Here is a 19,568-nt window from a genome sequence, read left to right as displayed (position 1 = left end):
AAGACCAAACTTTAAACATTTACAAGCCAATTCTAATGGCTAAAATCATCATCAACTTATAAACCACAAAGACCAAAGTTCCTATACATTCCATATATTCCAAAACATATATTCAAAAGTACCAAAAAAATAGCTTGATAGTGTGATGAAGTCTCCGACGATCCCCAAATCTGAGCTAGCTTTGAAATCACTATAAAACACAGTAAAATAAACAGAGTAAGCTTTATAGCTTAGTAAGCTCATATGATTAATAAGTATAAATGCCAATTCAATCATAATTTAAAGAACATAAAAAATACATTCAATTCAACAATTTTCACATTGCCATAATTATTGGTATCATGTATAATTCATCAACTTACTTACTTTACATATAAACTTATCAATTATCACTTACTTGCCAAACTCATCACGAGTACCTAAACTGATCTGTATAATTGTTTACATCCTCATACCATCATCTTTTCTCATTGAACCATTTGGAATAATATCGAATTCTTGGGAATCTAGCACCAAAGTGCCACAGACATAGCCAATTCTATCTCAATCTCATATCACATATATGCTCACTCTCGAGCTATCAATGGGCCAGCTCACACAAGCTATCAATGAGACGTAGCTACACGGTGCTGCTCACACAAGTTGTTAAGAAATCGTAACACATGAAGATATACTCAGCCACCAATAGGACATACAGGACCAACACCCAGATCACATAATCATAATAACCCCTAATGACATATCACTGGTATCCTATCTATTCCAAAGGTTCAACCGGGATTCTCAATGTCTCAATGCTTTGTCGATAGATTCCACAGTGTCATAATATCACAATTATAATGTTTAAGCATATAAACACATATAAAATTAAGCTTATTAATCATACAAACTTACCTCGGTTCACAAAAATGATGAAATAGGTCGATTAGTCGAGTACTTTGTTTTTCCCCCGATCTAGATCTGAATTTCACTTTTCTTGATCTATTTAGCTTATTAATTATCAATCTATTCAATTTAATCCAAAAACACTCATTAAAGCACATTTACACTTTTTCCCCAAGTAATTTAGAACTTTTACAATTTAGTCTTTATTTCATAAAAACACAAATTAATGCAATTTGATAACAACCCATGCTAGCTGAATTTTCCTAGTACACATATCAGCCCATATTTTTCATTTATTTTACATTTTAACCACAAAGTTTCTACATTTCACAATTGAATCCCTAATTTACATTTTCACTAAAAATCACTTAACAAAACTTGTATAACTATCATCAAACATTCATAATCTATCATCAATCATTAAAATACATGCTTATTCATCAATAGAAACTACCTAAATCTTTAACAGCTTTGCAAAGTAGTCCCTAGGCTAGCTAGACCTAGTTGTAACGATCTCAAAAACATATAAATCATTAAAAATGGGACAAAATACATACCTAATTGTAAGAAATGGGAATGGTTGAATGAAGAACCCTAGATATGGCTTCTTCTCATGCTATTTTTAGTTTTAAAAAAATAATGGAAGAAGATGATCAATTTGATTTTATTTTAATTAACTTTAATTATCAAATTACCTATTTAACCTTAATGACAAAACATTAGGTGTCCGGGAATTAATTTGATGAAAAATTATTTATAAAAACAAGGTTTGATTTGAAAATAATTTTGAAATTGGTTTTCATTGAAAAGTAATGACCTATTTGAAAAAGGGAAGAAACTGAAGGTGATTAAATGGGAAATGGCCCAATTTTAAAAACGGGTTGCCTATTTAACAACCCAGTCTCCTTCCCTCCCCTTCTTCAAAAATTTTTCAAACTCCAAATCAAAGCCTTTCTCCCGAAATTAGTTCATCCTTTTCTTATTCCTAAGCTCTCTAAACACAAAATCTCTTTTCAATTTTTAAAAATGCTAATGTTTTCATCCTTAAAATCGTCAAGAGATCTTCACACGTTTTAGCTCAAATTAGCTCCATACTCGTTGATTTTGCAAAATTTAGGTGAGATTCTAACTTTTTATGATTAAACTAAGTGAGTTGTTATTTCAATTCGAGATTTAAATGATTTAATCAAGATCTCAATATATCACTTGATTTTAAGTTGATTTTTGGATTGAAAATGGTAGATCTCATATTTCTTAGCTAAAATTTGGTTTTAAAGTGATTTCTAACTCATTTTGATCTAATTAAAAGGTATTTGATCTTAATTTAAAAAATTATTAATGAATTTAAGCAAATTGAATGTTTTCCCCTTTTTAAAACATCACATAAGCTTGATTTTCCTAGAAAAATTAAATCGGTGAAATTGGGTAAAATTGATGGTTTTGATTTATAATTAGATGATATTTAGGATGTATGAAGTTGAAATCTAAGCTTATAAGTGTGATTTGAGTGGTTAAACACCTATTTTGACAAAAAAACTTGTTAAGTTTTTGATATATAGGTTAATAGGCTTTGATCCATGATTTTGGAATGATTTAATAGTATTTGTTGATATTAGTAATGCCCTTGTATTGTGTTTGATGTGTATGAAAAGTGTCAATTTATTTGAAAGCCTTTACAACCATGGACAAAGGCAAATAGAAGTTTAATTGAGCATGGTAGTTGAAGCGATGGTTGCTCAGGTGAGTGGTTTGATATACTAAACTCCAGTACACAGGCTAAGGTAAATATGCTAACCCCCACTTATTGTATGCGAACCTTAACTTCTTCCTTGTGCAAATCCTTACAATTTTGGTTGAATCGTTGTGTATATACACTGCGTGATTTTAATGGTGAAAAAAATGCATGAACTTATGATATATATTATACATGGGATTTATTATATATATATGTAATAAAAAAAAGAAATAAAGAATGGATTGAAATATTTTACTCGTAGGTAGGTAAGAAAATCAGATTGGTAGTTGAGGTCTATTTTTACAATTTCTTTAAGACAGATTAGGCCACTCCTTTGGTGCTGGAGAAACGTTGGTCGACTGTCTCCCAGGATACAACAACAAGATGAGCATGGTAGTAACATAGCTACAATGATCAATGGATAGTAGCCTTGCTATTGTCTATCACTTAAAAATGTTCGAAATATTTACAGGGAAAAAATCTCTCAAAATTTTGGAAAATTTTGTGTATATTTTTTTCCTACAGATTATTTGATTTTGGAAAATATGCATGGAAAATTTTGGAGCCAATAACATATTCTTGAATTAAGGAGCCATTAAACCCAAATTAGCATTTGAATTAAAGCCATTACCTCTTTTTAATTCCAAACAGATAAGCTCTGTTGAGGAAAAAAACCAATAACGTGTCCGTGAATTAAGGAGGCCATTAACTCCATAGAAAGGGCCAAATAGTCTGAACATTTAGCATCGCCCACGTCCTGTGGGTTCACCCACAATCTCGACGGGTTTGGATTTGCACCCCCTGCACACAAAGGAGAGCATTAGTTTAGTCATTCAATAACCACCAAGTTGGTTAATATATATATAAAAATATTCCACATTTGATATCTAACCAATGTGGGACTAAGCTTTCTATTTTCCTTAACATAATTCACAAGTGGCTTACTGTAACAGCTCATTTTTAGTAAATCGGAACAATGGTTTCGGAACCACAAATATGAAGTCAAAAAAATTTATTTTTATTATTATATGGTTTACAGTATGATAGAAATACCATATAAAAAGGACTAATTTGATAGAAATATCGTTTACATACCTAATTTGATAAAATTAACTAAATTGCATTAAGTGCAAAAGTTGAGTTCTAATAGCTAAAAGTATTAAATAGCTATAGAATTTTAAATTGGAGGTCCTTTTTATAGTAAATAGACCATTAAAGTGGTTAGTGGATAAGTATGAATAGTCCTCATTGGAAATTTAATCAAATATTAAGGTTAATTTTGGAAATTTGTGATTAAAATTTTAATAAATTAATAAAATAAACAAATATCATCTGCCACCAAAATAAAATAAAGAGAGAGAGAGAGAGAAAGAGAGAAGCTAGCCATCGAAGCTTGAAATATTAGCAAGCTTATTTTGCTCAATTAGGTATGTATTTTTGTCTCGTTTTTGATGAAGTTTCTGTGATCGTAGTAGGTTAATCTAGCCAGGTCAGGAATTAATTTGCAAAACCGTTAAAGTATTAGGGTTTTTCCATTGATGAGTATGCTTGAATTTTGAAGTTTTGTGATAGAAAATGAAAGGTTGTTGTTAGATATACAACTTTTATAAAGAGAATTTTGATGAAATTATCAATTAGGGATTAAATTGAAAAAATGACAAATTTATGGTAAATTTTATAAATTTTAAGAAATATATGGGTTGCTATTAATAGGTATAAAAATTGACTAGGCTTGACTAAGGATTAAATTGTGAGAATTTTATTTTTTGAGCCTAGGGACTAAATTACAATGAATTAAAAGTATAGGGACAAAATAATAATTTTTCCAAAAATGTGTGTTGGACTAAATTGAATATGAATTATATTGAATTTAGTCAAATTCATTCGTATAGATCCAGTTAAACCTAGTATAGAGTTAAATCGAGGCAAAGGAAAAATATCGAATTAGTCGTCTTCGTATCTACGTAAACTCGTTAAGGTAAGTTCGTGCAATTAAATTGTACATTTATATATGTTAAATTGAATTATTGTTTGTGAATTGTATAAACTGCCATGAATAAATATCGTTTGTATATTCGACAATTATCGAGCCCCGTTTGAACCTTAGGAATCCGTAAGACGCAAATCACATGTCATTAGGGTTATCGATTTCAATTCTTATGAGCTTTTCATTATTCAAATCACATAAACTTCCCGTTATTCAGCTTGAAAGAGCTTACTGTTTCTAGCTCATATGAGCATACATGTATATGAATTGACGGATTACAGTTCAGTACACCTCGTGTGTACTACCCGTGTATCCAACGATATTCTAAATGGTTCAACGGGCATAGTTCTGTTATGAGATTATATGAGTTCGATATGAACTATTACTAGTATTTACATGAAATACATGAAATATGATTAATTGATGAATTCAACCATGTGTGCTGGATTTTATATGTAATTTTCATGGCTAATATGTTGGTGATCATGTGTTTAGGCTTTTGGCCAAATTGTTTGAGATATTCTTTGTTTACTTACCTATTTTATGGATATATGGTAAGTTAAATTCTATGTTATACGTGTAACAGACTGGTTTTAGCTAAATCGAAATAGTGGTTTCAGAACCGCAAATTCGAATCGTAAAACTATTTTAATATTATTTTTAATGTTTAAAATATGTGATTAAATATGTGTGAAAGTTTCGTGTGATAATTTTATCGTTTAATAGCTCAATTTGAGAAAAAGGACTTAATCGCATAAAATGAAAAAGTTGCATTATATATGTTAAATGTGTTTATTTGCTATGGCTTCTTAACTGTGAGGTCCTTATGTGTTAATTATGCCCTTATATATGTTGGTGGACATTTATGGACACTTATTTAAACGATATTAAAGGTTATTACAAAGGTTAATTTAGTAATTTACAAATAACTTAAGTAAAATAAAATAAAACATAATGTATTATCATCATCTTTTCTGTATTCCGCCGAAAATAAAAAAAAAAAGAATAGCCATGGATGTGTTTTAGGGTTCAGCTATGTAGAAGCTCAATTGAAGGTTCATTTTTGTTTCATTTTCGATGATTTCTATGTTTTTGTGATCGTTGCTTTGAGTACTAGCTAGCCCATGCCTTAATTTTTGAAGTTGTTGATAATTTTGTGAAATTCCATTGTTGAATGCATAAGCTTTGTGATAGTAGATGATGAATTGTGGAAGTTAAATGATAGATTATCAAGTTTTGTTAAGTGATTTTGAGTGAAAATGCTTAAATAGGATTAAATTGTAAAAAATATAAATTGAGGGGTTAAATTGTGAAATAAATGTGAAATATGGGCTGCTAGGGACCTATAGAGAATTCAGCTAAGCATGGGTTAAATTGAATTTCATGAATTTTGTGTTTTTATGAAATAGAGACTAAATTGTAATAATGTGAAACTTTAGGGGCTAAGTGCAAAAATGCCCAAATATGTGTTTGTGGACTAAATTGAATGTGTTGATGAATAAAAGAGTTAATTTTGAATGAATATAGATCCAGAACGAAAGAAAACGGATTTAAATTGAAAAACTCGAAAGTTGACGAATAGTCGATTCTGTCCGTTCATTACGACTACGAGGGAAGTTCATATGCAAATAAATGTCTTTGAATTGAATTATATATGTTTTATTATCATTGAATTGCTACGAATGTCAAACGAGCAAATACGAGTATGAATCGACGAAGTTATGACATCCGAAAGTCCCATACGAACCTTAGGAATAGTATAGGATACGAATGTCATGACATTAGGTTATTGAGATGTGGTTACATGTAAGACCACGTCTGGGACATTGGAATAGTTAATCAATTTTGTGTAAGACCCTGTCTGGGATAGTGGCTTCGATATGTGATAACATGTAAGACCATATCTGGGATATGGCATTGTACAAGCTTATGTGATTTCCGAGTATCCTTAATGATTCCAAACGGTTCAACGGGCAAAGTCAAGTAGAGAAAGAATATGTGAAAGAGTTAAGTGACTCAGGTATGTACGAGTTTCATATGAGTATTGAAAAGGTGAAGTAATTGATGAATTTAAATAAGATATTGAATTTATGTTCAATGAGAAAGGTTTGTGAACTTGTATGTGATTAGCCATGTTTAGCATATTTGAATTAATATGCAAATATTCATGTGATGATTTTATTTGTATATGGCTTATTAAGCTTTTAAAGCTTACTTTGTGTGTTCTTTCCATGCTTAATAGATTATCGAAGCTAGCTCAGATTTGGGGATCGTCAGGAATACGTCATTGCACTATCGATCATCTTGTTGGTACTTTTGGAGCTTTATATATATGGTATATGACTTGTATAGGCTAGTGTCATTTTTGGTATGTTTTGAGTTGTGATATTAGCCATGAGATTTGGATTGTAAATGTCGGAATATGGCCATTAAAGTTGGCTTGATTTATATGTTAGCAAGTGATATATGTGATGTTTATAAGTTACTATGTATTTTGGCATGTTTTCCATGGTTGTTAGTCTGGCTAAGTGGTTGTTCCTTTGGTTAGTTATTAGTTGATATATAAATGCTTGAGAAATAGTATACTTTGGTATGATTATAGATGATGAATTGGCATGTTTGAGAAGTATGAATTGGTTGATAGAAAGGTGCAAAAATTCATTTAGGAAATATAAAAATATTGTAATGATTGTGGCTTAGTATTTTGGTATGTTTTGAATAAAGATTTGAGTATTTGAAATGGTTGTGAATAGATGACATGATATGTGAATGGAATAGAATGTTTTGGTTGCTAAAATATGTATTGAAATGGTATCATATGGGTTACTTTGTGTACATGAGAATAGGGTGGCAAATTGGCTTGTCAAATGGTTTATTTTTGTCTACATGGGTAGAAACACGGGCGTATGTCTCAGCCGTGTGTGACACATGGTCATGTTACACGGCCGTGTGACCCTTGGGGTACCCTTCAAATTAAAGTCAGTATACCTTACAGTTTTGACATGGCCTAGACACACGTGCGTGTCTACTGGCCATATGTGGCACACAGGATGGCACATGGTCATATGGTCGGCCGTGTGACCCAAGTCAGTAAACCCCCTTAGATTTCACACAGCCTAGCACACGGGTGTGTCCTTGGCTGTATGGTACAAGTCAGTATGTATGCCCTGTTTTCAGACGGCCTATGACACGAGCGTGTCTGGTGGCCGTGTGAGACACACGACTTGTTCATACGGGCGTGTGACCCTTAAATGTTGAAAAATTTTCCAAGATTGCTAAAGCTTGCAAATGTTATCGGTTTAGTCCCGTGCCACCTCTGAGCACGTTTTAAGGTCTCATAGGACCTTACAAGGGAAAATGTGTTTGATATGAATGGATTTTGATTATGATCGCATATATGTATATGAATGAAGTGTATATCTGGTAATGCCTCGTAACCCTATTCTGGTGACGGATACGAGTTAGGGGTATTATATTTAATTGCTATCAGAGCTACAATTTAGTCGATTCTAGGACTAACATAGCGTGTGAGAGTCTATCTATACATGCCATATATATAAACTGCAATAATGTGATGATTCCTAACAGTTAAAAATGTGTTTTTATATAGCAAAAAGATCCCGATCGAGCCATAGCTGATGATGTGGAAAGTAATACGCCCGCTCCCGATCAAGAGGCAGCGCTGGCCAATTCTAGGCCTATTTCAAGTAGCCAAGGGGAAGAGGCTAAGCAAGCCTTATTCCAAACGATAAGTGAGTGGTTCACGGAGTTCGTTCAAATGAATCCGACTACTCAACAACCTCCATTCCCACATGTTCCTTAACAAATTCTAGTTGTGCCACAAGTGATAGATCTGATTAGATTTAATAAGCCACCAGTGGATAAGATACGTAAACACGGGGCCGAAGAGTTTTGGGCTACAGTTGATGATAATGCTGAGAGGGTAGAGTTTTGGCTTGAGAACACGATTAGAGTATTCGAGGAATTATCATGTACTCCTGATGAATGCATTAAATGTGTTGTATCTTTGCTGAAAGATAATGCGTAACTTTGGTGGAAAACGTTAATATCTGTAGTTCCGAAGGAATAGGTCACCTGGGAGTTCTTTCAATCCGAATTCTGAAAGAAGTATATAGTCAAAGATTTTTTGATCAGAAACATTAAGAATTTCTGGAATTAAAACAAGGCCGAATGACTGTGACAGAATATGAAAGAGAGTTCGTACGTTAAAGCAAGTATGATCGGGAATATGTCTCCACTAAAGAGATCATGTGTAAAAGATTTTTTGACGGACTGAATGAAGACATAAAACTTCTGGCTGGGAAATTAAAGAATCTGTTGTGTTAGTTGAAAGGGCTTGTAAAGCCGAGGATCTCAGCGAAGAAAAAAGAAAAGCTAATTTTGAAGTAAGAAATTCGAGAAAAAAATCAGCTAGTAAATCTTATCAGTCTGCATCAGAGAAATTCTGAGACTCATTTAATCTTTCCAATACATCTATGGGACATTCAAATAGGGATCAAGTGAGACAGCAATCGAACATCAAAGCTCCAACTACTTCAATAGCTAGTGTTGGGAGTGTGAGACCTAACCGACCTAAATGTAAACATTGTGGTAAAAGGTATCCCGGTGACTGTAGATTGAATGATAGGGCTTGTTTTCAATGTGGATCATTGGATCATTTTATCCGGGATTGTCCTGAGTTGGCTGAGCAAGATACAGTATAGAATATGAGGCCAAGTAACACTACAGCTAGAGGTAGACCACCCAGAAACACGGGAAATGTGAGTGGTAGTCAGAAAGCAACTAAAGTCATTGCTGCGAGATCTGATACTAGAGCACCTATAGGAGCCTATGCTATTCGCACTCGTGAAGAAACGTCATCTCTAATTACCGGTACTTTTACTCTCTATGACACTAAAGTTATTGCATTGATAGATCCAGGATCAACCCATTCGTATATATGTGTGAATTTAGTATCCAGTAAGACTTTGCCTATAGAGTCCACTGAATTTGTTATTAGAGTATCGAACCCCTTAGGCAAATGTGTTTTGGTTGATAAAGTGTGCAAGAACTGTCCGTTGATGATTCGGGATAATTGTTTTCCTGCTGATTTGATGTTGTTGCCATTTGAAAATTTTGATATAAATCTTGGTATGGATTGGTTAACGTTGCATGATGCTGTTGTGAATTGCAAACGAAAGATGATTGATCTGAGATGTCAGAATAATGAGATTATTCGAATTGATTCAGATTATTTGAATGGCTTGCCAATGGTGATTTTATCGATGTTAGCCCAGAAATATGTGAGAAAGGGTTGCGAAGCTTATTTAGCTTATGTACTTAATACGAAAGTGATTGAAAACAAGATTTAATCAATGCCAATTGTGTGTGAGTATATAGATGTGTTTCTTGAAGAGTTACCGGGTTTACCACCGATCCGAAAGGTTAAATTTGGTATCGAGTTAATGCCAGGTACAATGACGATATCGATAGCTACTTACGAAATGGATCCGATAGATTAAAAGAATTAAAAGCTTAGTTGCAAGAATTAACTGACAGAGGATTTGTAAGACCGAGTTTCTTGTCCTGGAGTGCTCCTGTCTTGTTCGTGAAAAAGAAAGATGGCACAATGAGAATGTGTATAGACTATCGACAGCTTAATAAAGTGAAGATCAAGAATAAATATCCTCTGCCCAGAATAGATGATTTATTTGATCAATTGAAAAGGGCTACAGTGTTTTCAAAGAAAAATTTGAGATCGGGCTATTACCAGTTACGAGTTAAAGACTCTGATGTGTCGAAGACTGCTTTGAGAACGAGGTACGGACACTATGAATTTTTAGTTATGCCTTTTGGACTAACGAATGCACCTGTTATCTTTATAGACTTAATGAACTGAATTTTCAAACCGTACCTAGATCGATTTGTTGTTGTGTTCATAGATGATATTTTGATCTATTCGAGAGATGAAACTGAGCATTTCAAGCATTTGAGAATTGTATTGTAGACTCTACGCGATAAGCAGTTATACGCAAAGTTCAATACATGTGAATTCTGGTTGCGTAAGGTTGGTTTTCTGGGGCATATAGTGTCAGCATCGGGTATCCGAGTCGATCCAAGTAAGATTTCTGCAATAATGGATTGGAAGCCTCCAAGAAATGTATCCGAAGTCCGCAGTTTTCTGGGACTTGTCGGCTATTATAGATGATTTGTGAAAGGCTTTTCGATGATTGCAACACCATTAACGAGATTGCTTCAGAAAGATATAAAGTTTTAATGGTCTGAAAAATGTCAGAAAAGTTTGATCAGCTAAAAGTTCTTTTGACTGAAGCTCCAGTGTTAGTATAGCCAGAATCGGGTAAAGAATATGTGATTTATAGTGATGTATCGTTGAATGGTCTGGGCTACGTTTTGATGTAGGAAGGCAAAGTCATAGCCTATGCTTTGAGACAGTTGAAGCCGTATGAAAAGAATTACTCAACTCACGATTTGGTGTTAGCAACCATCGTGTTTGCATTAAAGATTTGGAGCCATTATTTGTATGGTGAGAAATGCCATGTTTATTCAAATCACAAGAGTTTAAAATATTTGATGACTCAAAAAGATTTGAATTTGTGACAGCAGAGATGGCTAGAATTGTTAAAAGATTATGAACTAATGATTGATTACCATCTGGGAAAAGCAAATGTTGTTGTCGATGCATTAAGCCGAAAATCTTTGTTTTCTCTACGTGCAATGAATACTCAGTTGGCTCTTTCTGATGACGGCTCGATAGTAGCTAAGTTAAAAGTGAAACTGTTGTATGTACAGTATATTTATGAAGCTCAAAAGACTAATAATGAAATATTAGCTAAAAGAGCTCAATGTGATTCTAACCTGATTCAGAGTTTCAAGTTAATTTCAATAATTGTTTAAGGTTCAGAGGCCGAATATGTGTTTTGAGAAATTTAGAGTTGACTCAAATGATTTTGAATGAAGCACATAATAGTTGTTTATATGTTCATCCGAGAAGTAGGAAAATGTATAATGACTTGAAATAGCTTTATTGGTGGCATGGCATGAAACGTGATATTTCAAAATTTATTTCGAAATGTTTGATTTTTCAGCAAGTCAAAGCTGAACACCAAGTACCGTCAGGTTTATTACAGCCTATTATGATTCCCGAGTGGAAATGGGATAGAGTAACCATGGATTTTGTGTCGGGATTGCCCCTATCTCCCAGTAAAAAAGATGTGATCTGGGTTATAGTTGACATATTGGCAAAATCGGTTCATTTTATTCCAGTGTGTATAGATTAATCGCTTGACAAGCAACGTTGAGTTGTACATCTCCGAGGTTGGGAGATTACATGGAGTACATGTTTCTATTGTTTCAGATAGAGATTCGAGGTTCACCTCGAGATTTTGGAAGAAACTGTAAGATGCATTGAGTACAAAACTATATTTTAGTACTGCATTTCACCCGCAGACGGATGGTCAATCCGAGCGAATTATTCAGATACTCGAGGATATGTTGAGATGTTGTATTCTTGAGTTCGAAGGTACGTGAGAAAAGTATTTATCGTTGATTGAATTTGTGTTTAATAATAGCCTTCAATCGAGAATTAAAATGGCACCGTATGAACCTTTATACGGTCGAAAGTGTCGAACACCGTTGTACTGGACTGATCTAAGCGAGAATAAGACTCACGGGGTTGATCTGATTAGGGAGACTGAATAAAAAGTGAAAGTAATTTGTGATAGTTTGAAAGCAGCGTCAGATCGTCAGAAATCATATACAAACTTGAAAGGAAAAGATATTGAGTTTCAAGTCGGGGATAAAGTATTTTTGAAAGTATCTCCGTGGAAGAAAATACTTCGATTTGGTCGTAAAGGCAAATTGAGTCCAAGATTCACCGGGCCGTATGAGATTATCGAGCAAGTTGGACCAATTGCTTATCGGCTAGCATTGTCGTCTGAGTTAGAAAAGATTCATAACGCCTTTCATGTATCAATGCTACGAAGGTACAGATCCGATCCTTCCCATGTTATTTCTCTGACCGAAGTTGAAATTCAATCAGATTTATCATACAGTGAAGAACCGATCCGAATTCTAGCTAGTGAGATCAAAGAACTGAGAAATAAAAGAATAGCGTTAGTAAAAGTGTTATGGCATCAACACGGGGTAGAAGAGGCTATGTGGGAACCCGAGGATACTATGAGAAAGCAATATCCAAACCTATTCGCTGGTAAGATTTTCGGGGACAAAAATCCCTATGGGGGGAGAGTTGTAACATCCCGGTTTTAGCTAAATCAGAACAGTGGTTTCAAAACCATAAATTTCAAGTTGTAAAATTATTTTAATATTATTTTTGGTGTTTACAGTATGTGATTAAATATGTGTGAAAGTTTCATGTGATAATTTTATTGTTTAATAGCTCAATTTGAGAAAAAAGACTTAATCGCGTAAAATGCAAAAGTTGCATTCTATATGATAAAGGTGTCTATTTGCTATGGCTTATTAAATTTTAGGTCCTTATGTGTTAATTATACCCTTATATATGTTGGTGGACATTTATGGACACTTATTTAAATGATATTAAAGGTTATTACAAAGGTTAATTTGGTAATTTATAAATAACTTAAGTAAAATAAAATAAAACATAAGGTATTATCATCATCTTTTCTTCATTCCACCAAAAATACAAAGAAAAGAATAGCCATGGACGTGTTTTAGGGTTCGGCTATGTAGAAGCTCAATTGAATATCCGTTTTGTTCCGTTTTTTATGAATTCTATGTTTTGTGATCGTTGCTTTGAGTACTAGCTAGCCCGTGCCTTAAGTTTTGAATTTTTTGATGATTTTGTGAAATTCCATTGTTAAATTCTTAAGCTTTGTGATAGTAGATAATGAATTATGAAAGTTAAATGATAGATTATCAAGTTTTGTTAAGTGATTTTGAGTGAAAATGCTTAAATAGGATTAAATTGTGAAAAATGTAAATTGAGGGGTTAAATTGTGAAATAAATTTGAAATATGGGCTGCTAGGGACCTGTAGAGAATTCGACTAAGCATGGGTTAAATTGAATTTCATGAATTTTGTGTTTTTATGAAATAGAGACTAAATTGTAATAATGTAAAACTTTTGGGGATAAAATGAAAAAATGCCCAAATATGTGTTTGTGGACTAAATTGAATATATTGATGAATAAAAAGTTAATTTTGAATGTATATAGATCCAGAACGAAAGAAAACGAATTTAGATCGGGGAAAATCGAAAGTTGACGAATAGTAAATTCCGTCCGTTTATTACGACTACGAGGTAAGTTCATATGCAAATAAATGTCTTTGAATTGAATTATATATGTTTTATTATCATTGAATTTCTATGAATGTCGAACGAGCAAATACGAGCATGAATCGACGAAGTTACGACATCCAGAAGTCCCGTACGAATTATAGGAATAGTATAGGATACGAATATCATGACATTAGGTTATTGAGATGTGATTACATGTAAGACCATGTTTGGGACATTGGCATCGTATTGAGATTATGTGTAAGACCATGTCTGGGACATTGGCATCGTTAATCGATTTCGTGTAAGACCCTGTCTAGGATGGTGGCTTCGATCTATGATAACATGTAAGACCATATCTGGGATATGGCATTGTACGAGCTTATGTGATTTTCGAGCATCATTAATGATTTCGAACTGTTCAACGGGCAAAGTCAAGTCGAGAAAGAATATGTGAAAGAGTTAAGTGACTCAAGTATTACGAGTTTCATACGAGTATTGAAAAGGTGAAGTAATTGATGAATTTGAATAAGATATTGAATTTATGTTCAATGAGAAAGGTTTGTGAACTTGTATGTGATTAGCCATGTTTAGCATATTTGAATTGATATGCAAATATTCATGTGATGATTTTATTTGTATATGGCTTACTAAGCTTTTAAAGCTTACTTTGTGTGTTCTTTCCATGCTTAATAGATTATCGAAGCTAGCTCAAATTCAAGGATTGTCAGGAATACGTCATCGCACTATTGATCATCTTGTTGGTACTTTTGGAGCTTTGTATGTTTGGTATATGGCATGTATAGGCTAGTGTTATTTTTGGTATGTTTTGAGTTGTGATATTAGCCATGAGATTTGGCTTGTAAATGTTGGAATATGGCCATTTGAGTTGGCTTGTTTTATATGTTAGCAAGTGATATATGTGATGTTTATACGTTACCATTTGTATTGCCATGTTTGTCATGGTTGTTAGTATGGCTAAGTGGTAGCTCATTTGGTTAGTTATTAGTTGATATATAAATGCTTGAGAAATGGTATATTTTGGTATGATTTATAGATGATGAATTGGTATGTCTGAGAAATATGAATTGGTTGATAGAAAGGTGAGAAAGTTCATTTAGGAAATATATAAGTTGTGATAATTGTAGCTTAGTAATTTGGTATGTTTTGAATAAAGATTTGAGTATTTGAAATGGTCGTGAACTGATGACGTGATATGTGAATGGCATAGCATGTTTAGGTTGCTAAAATATGTATTGAAATGGTATCATATGGGTTGCTTTGTGTACTTGAGAATAGGGTGGCAAATTGGCTTTTCAAATGGCTTATTTTTTTTCCACATGGGCAGAGACAGAGGCGTGTGTCTCAGCCGTGTGTGACACACGGTCATGTTACACGGGTGTGTGTACCCTGGGTACCTTTTGAATTAAAGTCAGTATACCCTACAGTTTTGACACGGCCTAGACACGGCCTAGACACTTGGGCATGTCTACTGGTTGTGTGTGGCACACGGGATGGCACATAGGCGTGTGGTTAGCCGTGTGGCACACGAGCGTGTCCTCGGACGTGTGGTACAAGTCAGAATGTATGCCCTATTTTCACACAGCCTGTGACATGGGCGTGTCTGGTGGCTGTGTGAGACACACGGCCTGTTCATACGGGCGTGTGACCCTTAAATATTGAAAAATTTTCCAAGATTTCCAAAGTTTACAAATGTTTTAGTCTCGAGCCACTCCTGAGCATGTTTTAAGGTCTCGTAGGACCTTATAAGGGACAATGTATTTGATATGAATGGATTTTGATTATGATTCCATATATGTATGTGAATGAAGTGTATTATCCAGTAATGCCTTGTAACCCTATTCCGGTGACGGATACGGGTTAGGGGTGTTTCAATACAAACTTACTAAGCTTAAATACTTACTCTGTATTATTTTCCATGTTTTGTAGTAATTCAGAAGCTCATACGGGTTGAAAGCTGGTCGAAGCTATTTCACACTATCCATCGGTCCCTTTTGGTACTTTCAGTAAATTAATTCCAATTATAATGGATTTTGACCAATGTTGGTATATAAATGTTTTGTTGAGACTAGCCATTTGAATGGCTTTTGTTTGGTATATTGTGATGTGTATATAAGTGGCCTTATCATATTTGTTATGTGTTTGATATGGTAGAATAAAAGAAAGTAAAATATGGTTTGAATATGCATACATGAATTTGATCATTTAGGTAAATAGAGATACTTGTTGACATGTCTTTAAATTGTTAATTGAGGTGCCTAAGGGCATATTGATTTTATGTGGTGATATTTCTTGTTTAAGACTTGATTTTGGCTTGTTTTGAATGCCTTGTTTTCGCTTGTTAATGTGCAAAATGTTGTGTTTAGGTTGGTACCAAATTGGGTGAGAAATGAGGCTTGGAAAATGACCTATTTTCTTCCATACGAGCAGAGACACGGGCATGTGTCTCAACCGTGTGTGACACATAGCTAGGTGACACGGCCGTGTGTCCCCTTATCTTTTAAATTGTGCAAGTCAGTATGCTCACATGGCCTAGCACACGGGTGTGTGGCTTGGCCGTGTGGCCCAAGTTAGAGAGTTACACGGGCATAGACACGGGCTGGGGCACGGTAGCGTTTCCCTATTTCAAATGCCCACACAGCCTGAGGCACGAGCGTGTCTCCTGACCATGTGAATCACATGGCCTGGTCACACGGCCGTGTGACCCCTGCAACTTGTTAAATTTTAGTGTTTTTTGAAAAATTCTTTGAGCATCCGATTTAATCCCAACTTGTTTCTAATAGTATTTTGGACCTCGAGGGCTCATATAAGGGACAATATGTTTGATTTTGATTCATTTATGATATGAATATTATATGATGTGAAATGTTTGAAATTTATGTCTATTTGTTCTGTAAACTCTGGTAATGTTTCGTAACCTTGTTCCGACGATGGATACGGGTTATAGGTGTTACACTTACTTTAAGTATCAATTTCTCATTCATCATTCAACCATTTTGAGCATATGATATACCATTATAAAGGTCTCATGGAATAGAATATAAAATCATAATTTTATTATTCAAATCTCCACCTTTACTAATCGAGAATATGCCTCAAAGTTTCCAAAAATCTATTTTTCCAACAAAATGAACACTCAGCTTTGATTAGAATTTTGACTATGACACAAACTCCCAATTGATAGAACAAGTAGATCACAATATAAATCAGAGAGATTATTTATAAGCCTAAAATGTGGATTAACATTATCCACAAGTAGCATTCTCAAGTCTCAAAGCTTTTTGGAAAACCAAATTTCTAGCTTTAACACATTCATGTATATAAAGATATTAGCTATTTCTTTTTTTTTTCTGAAAGGTAATGAAGATATGTAAGTTTATTCAAATATAGGGAATGTGATGTCAAAATGTACATTGCTGGTTCCTACAGTCCCACGAAAGGCAGAGATTCAAGCAAGGTCATGTAAGCCTAAAGGAAAAAAATATAGATAGTGAAAGTCTAAAGGAAATGATATATCATACCAAATATGCTCACTTGAATTAGTTTCCCTGCACAAAAATGTTTGGCTTTGGCTATAAAATCCTTGTCTTTTAACTACAAAGAACTAAGCTTCTTTACAAAGGGAAATATGTATATATCTATATACATACACATACACATACATATATGAAGATATGTAGCTTGTTTCAAATATAAGGAATGCAATGTTGACTTGTACATTGTATCGATTATTGGACTTGTATATTTCAAGCACTCTCTTTATAAAAGTACATAATAAAGGAATATTAGTGGGAAATTGTTTGTAGAGCTTGTGATACTTGTGAGTGAAGTAACATCATTAGATACCCAGGATTTGACTAAGGGAAGGCTAGAAATAGGCAGATCGGCTGCCCACAGCGTACCTCTTAGGCTTAATACAACTTCTACACTTGGATATTTAGACTTGATGAAAAAAACTTGAGAGAGGCTAAAATTGATGGAATCCCAAAACACGTTGAATTTCCTATTGGTCTAAATGAGTAGTGTGCTAAAGATAGTGACCCGAAAACTTGAAATTCTGGAATGGTGATATTTTTGTTTACATAAATACATGCATGGTACCAACTATTATAAGAATAAAAGATGAAATTAGAAAATTATATACTAAACAATTTGCACTTTTAATGAGCTTTCCACTCCAATTTCCTACACAACTTTTATAACAAAGAAAGACAAATAAACCAGGACAAATGAGCTACTATATTGTTGGTGTTTTAAGACTAAGAAATAAAGCAAAAATAGACAAAGAACCAGTAAGATGAATTGATCTGTAACACTCTCTCTTTTCATTTAAAAACATTACAATATATTTCATTTGACTTTTCAAGAGCTCAACTAATCCAACTAACATCTTGAAAATAGGAAAACTTAACTTTACACAAACTGATTATGGAACTTAGCACCTAAACATATCAAGTCATTACCAACTTAGTTTGTTCCTAAATATCTTAACAAAAGAATTGAACAAAAGATTAAACCAAAAACATAGGTTTTTTGCTCTAAAAAGCCAGCTAGCACCATATCTTATAGTTCACCTTATCGTTGAACAGTTCACACTTTGAGTGTCTGTAGATATGCTTGCATTTAGATCGATCACCCATGTCCTTAGACAATCCTCTAAGCCTGTCGTGAAAGAACTCTCCACTCACATGTAACACCCCAACCCCTAGCTGGCAGTCTAAGGTGTTACAATAGAAAACAAGCTTAAACTTGATTTATTTATTATTTTTATAATTTTAGCAAAACATAGCAAAATATTTGAAAATTCTCTGTAATAAAATAGTTGAAAATATTGAACCATAATTGACAAAGCAAGGTACTTCAATGCTATTCGCCAAATAGGTTATTCAGGGTGGACCAAACAGATTGTAAAGTATATTCGTAGTAAGAAACATATACATCATTTCAAAATACAAGACTGATATTTCGTGCCACCCTAAAATATACATATGCATGTTACAAAACATAGGCGAGGCTCACAACAGAGGTTATTTTTTCTAGTTGAGTCCCTTCTACAAGCCCTTTTTGTTGAGGTGCCACTTGGAAAAAGGAAAAGAAAAGGAGTAAGTTCAAAAGAACTTAGTGAGCTCAAAAAATAAAAATGTTCAACCCTTTCTAATCAAACTCCATGAACAAGATTAACTGAACGTATATATATACATATATAAATAACAATAAGTCAATAAACTTCACGCAGTGGCAATTGGGCTTATACCCTTTTACATACAACAACGGTAGATACCTATTCCTGGAGGATAGTATCCCCTAGTGGACTCTATCATCTGTCAAATACAATTCACAACTACTTTCTCAGAGAACAATTTCATTAACATCAACAGAACAAATACTTCACAAAAGCTACCAACACTTACTTTATCACTTTAGACATATCGGTTGATTGGAATCTATACGCCTACTGAGTATAACTCTATTTTGGTGGATAGAATATGCCAAACACTATAACTAACAGATAAGTTTTTTCTAAAACACATTAAATAAGATTAAGACTTGATACTTATCATGCAATAATATCATGCGATGCAACTACATAATCAACTTTTCTGTTTGGTAATCTCATACATCACTTCGAATGTACACCAAATGCATTACATGCAAGAAATCCAT

The 19,568-nt window shown here is 33.8% G+C and overlaps 1 pseudogene; it reads right to left on the bottom strand.

The window, feature by feature from the left end:
* LOC107887545 (chitinase 2-like) overlaps positions 1 to 18,544 on the bottom strand; it is a 40,019-nt pseudogene extending 21,475 nt beyond the window's left edge.
* Positions 18,545 to 19,568: the final 1,024 nt, after the last annotated feature.

Source organism: Gossypium hirsutum, chromosome A03, assembly GCF_007990345.1.
Source record: "Gossypium hirsutum isolate 1008001.06 chromosome A03, Gossypium_hirsutum_v2.1, whole genome shotgun sequence".
NCBI classification, from domain to species: domain Eukaryota; kingdom Viridiplantae; phylum Streptophyta; class Magnoliopsida; order Malvales; family Malvaceae; genus Gossypium; species Gossypium hirsutum.
Note: the sequence above shows the minus strand (reverse complement) of the source record. Positions and strands in the feature narration are given on the sequence as shown.